Source organism: Lactuca virosa, chromosome 9, assembly GCF_052849685.1.
Source record: "Lactuca virosa cultivar CGN04683 chromosome 9, Lactuca_virosa_CGN04683_v6, whole genome shotgun sequence".
Lineage (NCBI taxonomy): Eukaryota > Viridiplantae > Streptophyta > Magnoliopsida > Asterales > Asteraceae > Lactuca > Lactuca virosa.
The window spans coordinates 292187085-292202657 of record NC_136434.1 but is presented as its reverse complement, the minus strand read 5'-3'; positions in this window follow the sequence as shown (position 1 = coordinate 292202657).

Sequence of the window (15573 nt, the reverse complement as noted above, 5' to 3'; positions counted from 1 at the left end):
TATTATAAGTTCATAATAACAATACTAATTTTAAATATAAGCTATATTAAAATAGGTAAGCAAAATTTACTTACAATGGGGTTTTAGCTAGGAGTCGGGCTCTGCAGGGGCAGAACTTCGTCGCTAAATCTTTCTAAGAAAGATTCGTGCAGCGCTTCAGCGCTCACCTTACTATACTAAAACTACAGAAAGAGAAGTCGAATCACGAGGGACCGAAATGCTCGGGGGATAAGAAGAGAAAGACTCTTGAATCAAGAGAATGGTGCAAGAAATATGAGAGCCCAAGCCTCTTATTTATAGTAATTGAATTTACAAAAACTACCCTCCATAATTACTTAATGACCTTATAGTTATATAAACGACTAAACACCCCTTCATAATACTATTTTAAATAGATTTAATGATATTTGTACTAAACTAATGTCGAAAGTACTCAACACTAGTCTTATAATAACCGCATCGTCGATACCTTTCTAATGATATATACATTTGTATATATATGTGTACGTATATATGATTTTTACTTTATTTTAATACGTAAATATGCTATTATAATTTGTAACTCGTCATACGAACTCCATTTTTGATGTTCTTTATATCTACGCGTTGGTATTTACGAGTACTACAACTTTCATTTAGACGTCGTCAGCTAATTCTTATTCTATCTCAGATTTACAAAACTGTATCGAATTTATCGCGCTCGAAGAGTAAGGACCAAGTTTCGTCCATGTATTTAACATACGAGCTCTACTCTCGACATTCTTTATATCCACGCGTAGGTAAAAACAAGATCTAAAACTTTCATTTAGACTCCGTCGGCTAATTCTCGACCGATCTTAAAGTTAACAGTAGGAGGAGATTATACTGTTAAATGTCAGCGTAAAATTCATAACTTCTACATACGGACTCGTTTTCGTCTGTCTTTTTACCGTTGAGTTCCTATTAATGAGATCTTCAACTCTCATTTAGGTCGCGTAGGCTAAAAACCGCTCGAACTAAAATTTGAGTTTCGGGCCGTGCACTGCTATGCCAAATCTTAGAAAATTCATAGCTTCCTCATACGAAGTCAGATTTGAGCGTTCTTTTTTTTATGTTCTCGGTTTAACGTATACTACAAATTTTGTTTATATCACTAAGGCTAAAAAGTCTTCTACCATAAATTCACTATTTACGTCTCCCAGTGCCGTGTCGGTATTGTCGTAAAACTTCGACGGGCCATAACTTCTTCGTTATAACTCGGATTTCGGCGTTATTTATATGTACGGAACCCTTGTAACATATACTACAACTTGGTTAAGATTAATCCTTCTAAATAATCTTCCATCAAAAAACTCATTTTTGATGCTCATCGTCTCTAAATTGACTAGCCCGGATCTGCTAAATAATCTTTCTTTTGTGGGGTCATCGTCCTAATAAGTTTAGACGGATATGTTAAGTTGTTTCACACTTTGTAGCCATTAACAATTTGTATTTTATATTAGTGTAACCTATTACTGAAATCTTATAGATTTCCAAATCGTAGAATGAGAGTTTCAACTGATGTTTTTTATTGAGTAATGATAGTATGTTACAAGCAATACAGATAATGAGTTTCAACATTTAACAAATACTGAAATTTGTTTCATATATTAGAACTGCTTGTTTTTTGTTACAATGGTACCAACCGTATAAGGTTAGAAATTAATGGAAAAGCTTTACAAAAGATCATATGCTAAACAGGCAGTGATAAACACTTGCAAAACAAAAGCTATTCATCAAAATATCTAACCCTACTCTAGGTCACAAGCTATCCTAGATGAAACGCCAAAAACGCAAAATTAGATGGAGGATCAGTTCATCAAACTGATCTTGGATATGATGTCGCTCTTGCTCGGCAACTACTACTTAGTGCTCAGCCACATCCAGCCGGCTCTCACCAATCTGGCTTCGGTATGCTAAGGCTTTATAATGAGCAACCATAGTGCTCGCCTTGGTGCAGGTGGCACCCATACAATGATAAAGTGTCTGGATGGCTACAATTTCCTCCTTCTTATCCTCCTCAAGTTTTTTCGACTCACTACTCTAGTGTAGTAGAGTCTGAACCTCTGATGAGACCCTCCATGGATCAGACTCGGTCATATAGATGGTCGCCCTGAGTCAAAAGGTGGGGGATCAGATCGTTCTCAGGGTCCTCCCTGAGTGGTGCCTGTGGCGGAGCCTGAGAAGACTCGCTAATATTGAACTGTGGAGGAAGTTTATTAATCCTCCGCTTGCGGAGGAAGTTAGGGGGCCAAGTTGGATCATTGGCAATTGTCTGTTTCCCCAACTGACCAAAAGTGGGTCAGGAAACATGAGCAAAAGGGTCCAAGTGGTATATACTAGGATTTCTCATCCTTGCGGTCATCATCAGAAAAGGACCATTTCCATTATGGTCATAGGGCTAATAAGGTGGCGTAGGTAGAGAGGATGGTGGAGTGGGATGGGAAGGATCCTCGTCAGTGAGGCCCTCCTCATCCTCTAGGGGAGCGTTATCATCTATCTCTATGGCATCCTAAAGAATGCGCCCATCATTGGACTCTGCAACGTCCTCTATATCGTCATCCTCCCCGTCCTCTGATGGATCATCTCCCTCCGAGAGGTCTATTGGGGTGACTGGAGCGTTCTAAGGTAAGTACGGATCTCCAGCTAGCTGTATCGGGACCTCATGGAGCTTATCTAGGTCGGCAGTATCCATCCAATCTGGATGGTCATCCGGTAAATCTGCCATCTACATACAAGGGTTTTAAGTGTATTAGTAAGTTTTTAAGTGTTTTAAAACTGTATAAGTGTTTTTAAGGTTCACATAAAGGTTCTAAGGTACTAGGTATTCGTAATGAATCTTTGAGAACATTCTTCAATCTCTAAAACTATCAACCATTGTAGTATGCTAAACTCCTTGCTCAAGGGTGGTTGTGCACCGGCCCGACCATAAATACCATAGCGCACATTCCATGTTTATTTTTGGTATGGTTTATGTACGGTACTAACCTTATTCGAGGCGTTTGACCTAAATGGTTGAGTTGGTAGTTTTAGTTGAAAGGATGTTTAGAATTTTGTTAAGTGTTCTCGTTGTAGGTTAGAGTATATATAACTCTTATATATTATTGTTGGTGAGGTTTGTAGTATTATTAATTTTTGTTTTATACTCCAAGACTACCAAGTACAGATGAGGGCCAGACAGGAAGCACTGGAGGGCAGGATTATTTTAGCAATTAAGTTGTTCTGAATCCAGCAACCCAAGTGGCCCTTCAAACTAGTTTCCCCATACCGTAAGTTGTCAAGAAGTACTGTATATAATAATAATACTTTTATTAAGATATTGTTGCTATAGTTGTATTCTACTTATAGGATACAAGTTCTCTATAGCCGATTTAGCTCTGATACCAATCTGTCACACCCCCGACCGAGGCGGCGGACCATGTTGGGTTGTGCGACTAAGTTCATGGATCACAAGTAAACTAAATATATAGCACAAGTACAACAATAAACAAAACAACATTTATATTCCATCTTTAAGTTTGAATATAGGGTTCTTACAGATAATAATAGTACACGAAATCCATGATTATTCGTCATCCAAATGCTTGAGTTACTGATTCCCTGAGAATGCATGTAGTTTTGAGGGTCAACACAAAGCTGGAGAGAGTTACAGGTTTTATGCTAACAATAGTGGTACTTCTAAAAAGTCTAAAATTTATTTTCTTTGTAAGTATAACAATCCTTAAAACTATATTTGTAAATACTCTTTGAATAATCTTTGAAAACCCAAAATGTATCTTTGAAAAAGTAAATCCACACTTAAAATAGTTTTGAAAGCAACCAAGTCTGTGGTTTCTAGTAAGAGAGAATGATTCTAGTTAATGTTTATAGTGAGCCCTATAACCGAGCAATGAGACTGAATGTACCCCCTACAATGCTTCATTGTATGTCATAGTAATGATAGTAGATACTTATCACCCGCTTCGATTGATCGGTCGATGTTGTAGCTGAAACCGCATGTGGGGTTGTCAATCCCGTATAGATCAATACATACGTATCTTTCTTCGAAGATTAACGGTTATAGTAGTGTGGGTATGGTACGTGTTTAGACCTAGCTAATGAATATAGTTTCACTAAAAAGCCCTAATCTATGGTAAGTGAATAGCTCTCACCCCTAACTTATAAGTGGATAAGTTACTATGTATAATCAATTATATAAAGTTTATAAAAGCTGAATATATTTGGCATGTATGTATAGTATAAGGTACTTGCTTTTATAAAGAGGTATGTCTCAAGTAATGTTCATGTATAAACTTTATAAATATACATGCTTGGTAATAGTTTGAATCCTATATATACTACTAAGTTTTATGACATACTTTTTAAGACATACAATGTCACATAAAATCATACGGTTTTGTAGCAAAATGGCTTATGTTATTTTTATTAGTTATATCATTTTAACAACATAACATATGTAAATATCGAGGTTTAAAACTAGTTTATGGGTTCATAACATATATATTTCAAATCAACATTTTATAAACTAGTATATTTTTCACATAAATTGATAACATTTTATGTATGTTTTTGCATAAAGTAGTATAAGTAAGCACATGTATTCTACCCCAAAGCACATGGAAATATAAAATAGGGGCAGTAACACTCACTTTAATGTGTGATTTTCGGTTTATTTTGAGAAACATGACATGAGAAAACGCAACTTGTCGCTTCTAAAACGAACCATCGGGGCTAATTTAGTTACTTAATTAACCAAAAAGAAAGTTTTGGTATAAATTAATAAATGTAGGGTTGTTTTGTAACTTAACTAAACAATAAGGTTGATTTAGTTAAAATAAATAAATTGAATGGGACCGATTTTGTTAACCATTTCCAATGGAGGGACAAAAATGGTTTATTTTAAATCCAAGTTTGAGATTTGGACTCATTTTGTAAAGAATTTCAAAGGAGGGGCTGTTTCTGTTTAATTGGAAATGGATTTTGGGAGGTTAGGACTTGTTTTGTAAAAACATTTCAATGGGGGTGGGTTTTAAATATTTACAAATGAATTTTGTGGAGGAGGGTCCTCCTCCTCTTGTTACGTATGCATGCACGAAGCAACAAGCAAGAAAGGAAATGGATCTCCGATCTTCGATGGGTTACAAACGAAGGGGAAACGAAGAACACATGAAAAAATATGTTAGTGGTGAGGGACTTACGAAGCAGCTGCAAGCAGTGTGTGGGGGAGGGTGGCAAAACAGCAGCAGTTGATGGCAGTAAGGGGCGGAGCTGTGATGGCAGCCTCCTGCTGGCTTCGTTCTTCAGCTGTGATCATCGAGAGGGGGAGGGGATGTGGCAGTGGGTCAAAGGGTGTGTTTTGTAACAACCCAAAAATCCAGATAAAATTTTTCATTTTTAATTAAGTTTTACACCATAAGTTTACCACCAAAATCCAATACATGATCACCATTATACAAAATCATCAAAGTGTCCATATCAGCGAATGCATAAAATAGTGGACAGTGAATGTTGCGCCATCAAGCCAGACCCTTCCCTTTAGAAATAGACGCACCTGAAATCACAATACAAACAGTAAGCTAATGCTTAGTGAGCTTTCCTTAAATAACACATACCAATCATACAAATATGCCCAGCCCTGAGGTTCATCCCAACCCAAAAACAAGTCTGGGCCCCGCCCTGGGGAATATTACAACCCAAGTATATCACAGTGGGCCCCACCATGGGGTATATTTCAACCCGTTATGTCATACTGGGCCCCGCCCTAGGGTATATTTAACCAATCACAACGTGTAACATACAACAACTAGCATACTATATAAATGGATAATGGGCCGGCCTTGGTGCCTTAGACCCATGATTATAGTGAGAATACTCACCTCAGACTGCTGATAAGAAAATACTGCTCGACTACTGGTCCGAAAATCTCACACTGAATACACACAAGTTATCCTAATTAGAATTAAATCACAAACTCAAAACATTGGCCCAAAACCGTAAGCCCAAACTCCTTCAATAAGGCCCAAAAGTCTTTCCTTCATTAATAGGCCTAACATCTAAGCTCCAAAAAAATAATGGGCCACAAGGCCCAAAAGGCCCAACCATGCCACCTATGGTCCAAAAACAAGATCAAAGCCCAATACACTAATAGGTCCAGACCCAAGGTTAAATAGGGCCCAAATGGCTCAAAAGTCCATCGGAAACCCAAAACCCACTGGAAGCGTACGCCCAGTGTACACCTTCAGTGCACTTATTATACTAAGTTCTTAGGCAGTACGCACAATGTACAAGCTATTTTTCACAAAAATCCATTAAGTACTTAATACGTGAAGACTATTTGTCCAATTCTAGATCTTGGTCATTTTAGAGGTCCTAGGGCATAAAGTTGACAACTTTATGCCTTTTCATGCCATATGGGAACCCAACACCTCATTTTATCCATTAAGACTCCCTTTACGACCTTAAACTCATGCATGATGCCATAACAACAATCAAGTTAGCATTTTTATGCTTTTAACGTGCCAAAGGAACTCAGATCTAACATTCCTAACCTCTGGAGTTGCTCAAACTCACATGAGAGGATTCATGGACCAAAAGTGGACCTATTACTAAACCCTATCTCAAACTAGCAAAAGGATTAGCAAGATATGAACTTTTTACCTCCAAAAACTCTTCCAAATGTTCTAGATGTAGGATCTACAAGCTCTCCCACGTCCAAGAATTTCTCACCACTTCCTTCTTCTTGCTAATACACCAAAAAGGTGTTACTTTTGGCACCTTCAAGCTCAAGAATCACTCTCAAAGGAACTAGGGTTTTAGGGACATTTGAAGGCAATGGAGGCAGGTAAGGAAGAGGGTCCAAGGTTATAAATGAGCTTAAATAGGGCTCAAGTTTGAGGATTAGGGTTTTAGCCTTTGTCCTTGTACGCGCCGAGTGCGAGCCTCAGCTACCCGATGCATCCGCTTGTGTACGCTAAGCGTACGTACATGTACGCCCAGCGTACAGAGGTTGCTGCTTTGAAACTTTAAAATTTTATCAAGGGCTTAAAATGAAATACCTGGATTTTGGATGTTACAATTCTTCCCCACTTGAATTAGAATTCTTCCTCGAAGTCTGGCAACACAAATAAATTTGGGTAATGCTCTCTCATCTCGTCCTCTGGCTCCCAGGTCCATTCGGAGTCCTTCGGGTGCTTCCATTGCACATTCACTAGCTTCACCACTTTGTTACGAAGAGCTTTAGTGTTTCTGTCCAGAACTGCAATGGGCTTCTCAACATAGTTCAGGCTCTCATCCACCTGAATATCATCTAACGAGATAACTGCAGCCTCATCGGCTACACACTTCTGCAACTGAGACACATGGAAGGTGTTATGGATCTGACTGAGCTCATCAGGGAGATCCAGCCGATAGGCAACCTTTCCAACTCGGGCAGAAATCCTGAATGGACAATTGGATCGGGGACCTAGCTTGCCCCTCTTCCGAAAGTGGATGACACCTTTCCAAGGTGACACCCTCAACAATACAAAATCTCCCACCTGAAACTCGAGATCAGATCGGCATCGGTCAGCATAGCTTTTCTGACGGCTCTGCGATACTCGCAGTATGTCGCATATCTTCTGAATCAACTCGGTGGTCTTAAGCACCACCTCAGTGCTTCCCATGACTCGATGGCCAACCTCCCTCCAACAAACCGGAGTCCTACACCTCCTTCCATACATCATCTCAAATGTGGTTCGGTCAATACTAACATGATAACTGTTGTTGTAGGAGAACTCTACTAGCGGGAGGTAAGTATCCTAAATCCCTCCAAACTCTAGAACGTATGCCCGAAGCATATCCTCGAGCGCCTGGATTGTCCGCTCGCTCTACCCATTGGTCTAGGGATGGTAAGTTGTACGGAAGTGCAACTGAGTGCCTAACTCCTCATGAAACTTCCTCCAAAACCTGGAGGTGAACCGAACATCACGTTCTGAATCCATAGATACTGGTACTCCGTGCCTGACTACCGCCTCCCGAACATAAATATCCTCTAATTTCTCGGAAGATATACTCTCAGCAATTGGAATAAAGTGTGCACTCTTGGTCAGCCTATCCACAATAACCCAAATAGAATCAACATCCCGTGCCATCCTGGGTAATTTCGTGATAAAATCCATGGTGATCTCCTCCCATTTGTACATGGGATTGGGTAATGACTGGACCATGTCGTGAGGCCCCTGATGCTCGGATTTGACCTTCCTGCAGGTCAAACACCGCTCAACAAACCAAGCAATTTCCCTCTTCATGCAGGGCCACCAATAGCTAAATCTCATGTCTCGGTACATCTTCGTGGTCCCCTGATGAATTGAAAACTTGGGCTTATGTGCCTCCTCCAAAATCTTCTCCCTCACCCCACCAAATGTCGAAACCCAAACCTTACCACACTGTGTCAATAATCCCCAGCTGTCTCTGACAAACAACGGAGTCTGCCCCCATATCCACTCAGTCTTCCAATTTTCTTTTTTCAATCCTTTTACCCGAGCCTCCTTAGTCATATCCATCAATGGTGAGGTAACCATCATCCTCAAACAAATATCTCGGATTGGAGAACAGGCCGCCTTATGGATCAAAGTATCGGCCACCATATTGGCCTTCCCGGGGTGGTACAAAATATCGCAGTCATAATCTTTTACCACGTCTAACCACCTCCTTTGCCGCATATTCAAGTTCGGCTGATCCATCAAATACTTCAAACTCTTATGATCGGTGTAAATAGCGCATCGGACCCCATACAAATAATGCCTCCAGATCTTGAGGGCAAACACCACCGCCCCCAATTCTAAATCATGAGTGGGGTAATTCGGCTCATGAGGCTTCAGCTGCCTCGAGGCGTAAGCAATCACATGCCTCCTCTGCATAAGGACAACTCCCAAACCCGAAATAGAAGCATTGCAATAAACCACAAAATCATCCAATCCCTCGGGTAACATAAGAATCGGGGCCTCACAAAATTTCTATCTCAAAGTCTCAAAGGGTAACTGCTGATTTGGACATCACCGAAAGGTCACATTCTTATTGGTTAGACGAGTCAAAGGCACTAAAATCTTAGAGAAGTCCTGGATAAACCTACGATAATACCCTACGAGGCCCAAGAAACTCAAATCTAATATGCGTTCTTCGGAACTTCCCAACGCATCACAGCCTCAATTTTGGTCGGGTCCACCAAGATACCACCCTGTTTGATGATGTGCCCCAAACATTGCACCTCACGCAACCAAAACTCGCATTTTGAGAACTTGGCAAAAAGCTTCTCCCTCCTCAAGGTCTCCAATACCTCCCTCAAATGCTTCTCATGCTGCTCTTTGGTCTTAGAGTAGACCAGGATTTCATCAATAAAAACAATCACGGACCGATCCAGCATCGATCTGCACACCCGGTTCATGAGATCCATGAACGTTGTTGGAGCATTGGTGAGCCCGAAAGGCATCATCACGAACTCGTAATGACCATAACGAGTTCTGAAGGCCGTCTTCTATATATACTCATCCCTGATCCTGATATGATGATATCCTAACCGAATATCGACCTTGGAAAACCAAAATGCACCCTGAAGCTGGTCAAATAAGTCGTCGTTCCTCGGAAGCGGGTAACGGTTCTTTACTGTCAGCTTGTTCAGTTCCAGATAATCAATACACATCCTGTGTAACCCATCCTTCTTTTTCACAAATAGGATCGGTGCTCCCCACGGGGAATTGCTCGGACGAATAAAACCCTTGTCTAGCAGCTGTGTAGACAGCTCCTGCATCTCAGGCGGAGCTAGGCGATACGACGCCTTGGCTATCGAAGCTGCACCAGGCATCAAATCAATCCATAACTCAACTTGCCTCTCGGGAGGCACTCCCTGCAGCTCCTCAGGAAAAACATCAGGAAAGTCCCGCATAATAGGTACCCCGCTTAACTCTGTCGTAGTCTCTACCCTCGAGTCTGAAACATAAGCTAGAAATCCAAAACATCCCTGTTGAAGAAGCCTCCTAGTCCTCACTGCTGAACAAATAGATGGCCCATGCGAAGCTCTCTCACCATAAATGACTACTTCTCCCCCACTTGGGGTTCGAACTCTCACCAACTGCCGCTCACAATGAATTGCGTCCCCATTGGGACCCAACCAGTTCATCCCGGTGATCACCTTCAATCCCCTTAAGGGAATCGGTACCAAGTCGATATTAAACCTATCGCCGAACATTTTTATGTTGGATTAGGTGTCTAAGCCCATAACTATTATTGTTATGTATTCGACCCGAGTGTAGCATGGTCCATTTGGGTTTCATAACACCAGGACAATTTGTTAGGATGGACTCTTGAGAGAAGGTTATATATGATTTATTAATATATTATAAGTTCTAATATATTAATATGAAATCATATGTTTTAATTAGTATTGATCAAGAATTAATTTGGAATTAATTTAGTGATCAAAAGAGACTAATTAAATCTATGGGGACTAATTATGGTAATTAGTTATATTTATATGTGTTGGGCTTATGATCCATGTTGGACCAAGTTTATGTATGGACACATAAAGAGTTGGGCCACATGAACCATGGATCATAAAACCCATGGGTATGGATTTGGGATATACCCATGACCCTTGGAATCCACCACATATAAATATGTGTTCCTTTGCCCAAAATCGCCACTTGTGACTACACACATATTCTTGGAGTCTATGAGGTGTTTTGGTGTATGAAGATTCTCTCTCAAATGTCTACCTTTTTCCATGATGTGTTGTGACTTCATTTGAGGCTTCCACACTATTGGGGCTAAGCTCTCAAGGCCAAATACATCAAGACTTCAAGCTACATGAAAGGTATGTTACCCTAACTAGTATCTTATATGGTTTATGTCAAATGCATGCTAGTTCTAGGTTTAATGCCTTGGAAACCATTTGCATGTATAATTAGTGAAAACATATATCCAAGGTATTTAGGGTTGTATGTGTACCATAGGATGTTGTAGTATACTAAAACCCATCAGTTTAGAATACTCCTACGGAATACCCTCATAGTGCTCACAGTATGATCATCAACGATCTCCACCTCCGGAGGGGACTCCAAAGTCCCCGGAGCATCTCGAAACTTCTTGTTGAGCGTAAGATATACAAAAGATCGGGTAGCCCCCGAATCAAAGAGAACATGAGCAGACAATCCAATGACCAAAAAGGTCCCTATACAAGATCATAAAAACATAAGCATAATAATAAAACAATAAAGATGGAGATAAGTCACATATCAGTCACCACGTCCGGCGCTGCTTGAGCCTCATTTGTGGTCAGCTGAAACACTCTGCTTTTCACCGTAGGAGCCTCCTCGTTGCCCTGGCAGCCATCTGTAATCCTCAATGTGGCGGGCGCAGCCACTGCTCCTCCAAACAACCTCGGACAATCGGCCTTTTTATGACCGGTCTGGTTGTAGTGAAAACAAATCAAGGCACTCTTAGGGCAGTCCTTGCTCATATGGCCTGCCTGACCACAACCAAAGCATCCTGATCCGACTGATCGACAAGGTGCACTATGCGGCTTGCCACATTTGGCACATCGGTCCCGGCCCTGCTGACCTCTACTGTGAACATAGGAGGTATTAGGCTTCTTAGCCTGACCCACTGCCATCTGAACCTTCTCCGACTTCCGCTTCGTCCGAAGCTCTAACTCGATCTCCCACTTACGGGCCTTCTCAATCCTTTCATTCATCGTTTTGCACCCTGAGAAACTGACAAACTCCCAGATATCATCTCTCATCATAGCATGATATCTCGTCATCTTCATCTCATCATCTATAGCGTACTGCGGAACCAACAACGCCCTCTCCCTAAAATTGGAGGTAATCTCTGCCACAGTCTCTATGGTCTGGTGAAGGCCCTGGAACTCCCTCACCAGCTACTGTACCTCTATGGCTGGTGCAAACTTCTGATCAAACCGCCGCAGAAAATCCTCCCATGTCATTACAATCACACCCGCCGTCCCTACCTTGCGGGTAACCTCCTCCCACCAGTCCTGCACTCCGTCCCACAACATAAAGGACGTGAATCCCACCTTTTCTGAATGGGGGCAAAAGCTTGTGCGCTGAGCATTCTCCATGTCAGCGATCTAATGACGACTAGTGATGGGGTCCTTAACCCAAAAGAACTCAGGTGCACCACACGCCTTGAACTCCCAAAATGAGGGAGTTCGAGTCCCAATCTGACCCGCAACGATCTCGGCTCGAAAAGACCTGAGCCGCTCCTCCATAATCTCCATGATCCTTTCCTCGACGGTACCGAAAATCACTGCGGTAGAGTCAAGGATGTTGCGAGTAACCTCAGATGTGATAAGCTCGCACAACCTTTCATCAATCAGCTCTGTACTAGAGCCTGACCCGATCCTGAACCTGATCCCGAAGCTGAATCTCCTCGTGTAGCCATCACCATTCTCAACTGAAAATACAACATAGAAAACAATTGATAAGAAAGTTCGAAGGGATTCCTCCCCATCGGACTCCTTAGAGCTTCCAGGTCTGTCCTTGTCTTGGGTACAGGTCCTGTGCTTTCAGTAGTATGGGCCCAATACTACCTTCCACACCTACATGTACCTTCCTCAAGGACATACCTGATACCCCTAATTCACCAAACCATAGATAAAACATGACCTAGAATACACAACACATACACATATCCTAGACTCTTCTAGGATTTCTCAATCCTCACAGAAGCAGAAACCTCAATCAACACTGCATGTTGCCTTATGCATGCAAGTTATACATAAATAGAATCATGTAGACTGTCAAATAAAGCTTCTACCCTAAGACCACAACCAAACAAGGAAAAGGAAATGATGTATCCATCATTATAGGGCTATGCAATCCTAAACATATACAACTTTGAAAGCATACACTTAGTAAATAACAGAGTCAACATCGATTCCAATAAATATATTCATATACATGGTTAAACTTTGGGAAACACTTACTTGAGCTCGGCCGATTTACTTAAGAAAACCATTTTCAGAAAGACTTGACTTTTGTTTTTTTTGAAAAGGTTTACCATTTCCTTAGTTTGAGTTCTAACACACCCGAGAGTGTGCCCGAATCCCTCAAACCAAGGTTCTGATACCAACTTGTAACAACCCAAAAATCCAGATCAAACATTTTCATTTTTAATTAAGGTTTACAACCATAAGTATGATTCCAAAAATCCAATACGTAATCATCATTATACAAAATCATCAGAGTGTCCATATCAGTGAATGCGGAAAATAGTGGAGAGCGAATGTTGCGCCATCAAGCCAGGCCCTTTCCTTTAGAACCGGACGCACCTAAAATCACAATAAAAACTATAAGCTAATGCTTAGTGAGCTTTACTAAAATAACACATACCAATCATACAAATGGGCCCAACCCTGGGGTTCATCCCAACCCAAAAAAGAAGTATGGGCCTCGCCCTGGGGTATATTACAACCCTAGTATATCACAGTGGGCCCCAACCTGGAGTATATTTCAACCCGTTATGTCATACTAGGCCTCGCCCTATGGTATATTCAACCCAATCAAAACATGTGACATACAACAACTTGCATACTACATAAATGGATAATGGGACGACCTTGGTACCTTAGACCCATGGTTATAGTGAGAAGACCCATCTCAGACTGCTGATAAAAAAAATATTGCTCAGCTACTGGTTCGGAAATCTCACATTGAATACACAGAAGTTATCCTAATTAGAATTAAATCACAAAATCAAGACATTGGCCCAAAACCCTAAGTTCAAACTCCTTCAATAAGGCGTAAAAGTCTTTCCTTCATTAATGGGCCTAACATCCAAGGTCCAAAACAATAATGGGCCACAAGGCCCAAAACGCCCAACCATGCTACCTATAGTACAAAAACCAGATCAAAGGCCCAATACACTAATAGGTCTAAGCCCAAGGTTAAATAGGGCCCAAATGGCTCAAAATTCCATCGGAAGCCCAAAACCCACTGGAAGCGTACGCCCATCATACACCTTCAATATGCTTAGTGTACTAAGTTTTTGGGCCATACGCGCAATGTACAAACTAGTACGCCCAACGTACAAGCTATTTTTCACAAAAAGCCATTAAGTACTTAATACGTGAAGAATCTTTGTCCAATTCTAGATCTTTGTCATTTTAGAGGTCCTAGGGCATAAAGTTGGCAACTTTATGCCTTTGCATGCCATATGGGAACCCAACACCTCATTTTATCTATTAAGACTCCCTTTAAGACCTTAAACTCATGCATGATGCCATAATAACACTCAAGTTAGCATTTTTACGCTTTTAACGTGCCAAAGGAACTCAGATCTAACATTCCTAACCGCTGGAGTTGCTGGAACTCACATGAGAGGATTCATGGACCAAAAGTGGACCTATTACTAAACCCTATCTCAAACTAGCAAGAGGATTAGCAAGATATGAACTTTTTACCTCCAAAAACTCTTCCAAATGTTCTAGATGCAGGATCTACAAGCTCTCCCACGTCCAAGACTTGCTCACCACTTCCTTCTTCTTGCTAATACACCAAAAAGGTGTTACTTTTGGCACCTTCAAGCTCAAGAATTACTCTCAAAGGAACTAGGGTTTTAGGGACATTTAAAGGCAATGGAGGCAGGTAAGGAAGAGGGTCCAAGGTCATAAATGAGCTTAAATAGGGCTCAAGTTTGAGAATTAGGGTTTTAGCCTTTGGCCTTGTACTCCCCCGCATATGAGCCTCAGCTAACCGATGCATCCACTTGTGTACGCTAAGTGTACATACATGTACGCCCAACATACGGAGGGTTATGCTTTGAAACTTTAAAAATTCATCAAGGGCTTAAAATGAAATACCTAGATTTTAGATGTTACATGTTTGGGGTGGTGTTTCCTTGCAAAATCATTGGAGAAAGGAGGTGGATAAGTTGTGGTCCAGTGGTGGCTTCTTGGTGGTGTTGTGTTGGTGTAAACCAAAAAAAAGAGGAAGTTTTAGAGAGCGTTGTTTTTTGTTGATTCAAATGGGATGTATTGAGCTCCTATTATAGTGAAAGTGTTCCTCTCTAAGGTCATGCCTTGATAGAAGGTTACACACTTCACTTAGTCATAATTAGTACTTTTAGGAAGTTTTACACTCAAAGAAGAAGAAAAAGAGAAGATGTAAGGTGGTGTATGGGTGCATGGGCCAAAGACGAGACAAGTGGCTGATTTGGAAGATCTCTTACATGCACATGTAGGCTCCAATGATGTCACCATTTCAATAAATTCCCAAAACAATCCTAGTTTGGTGTATCGAGATCCCGATGTCGAATATTTTTTCTGAAAGTGTCTTATGATAGGGCCGAGTTCAAGGATTCTAAAAACCTGAACGGATTAATTTTTTGAGTTGTAGAACTCTAGGAAATCGTGTTTAAAGTTTTGCGTCTAAATGGCCTGAAACGCTCGATTTTTCGAATTTTGCTAATATTTGCGCTAAAAATATTTCGAGTATGAAATTAAATAGTAGACCATAACCCGAGTCTGAAAACGCTCTTGGAATTTCCATCTGAGATGTGTAA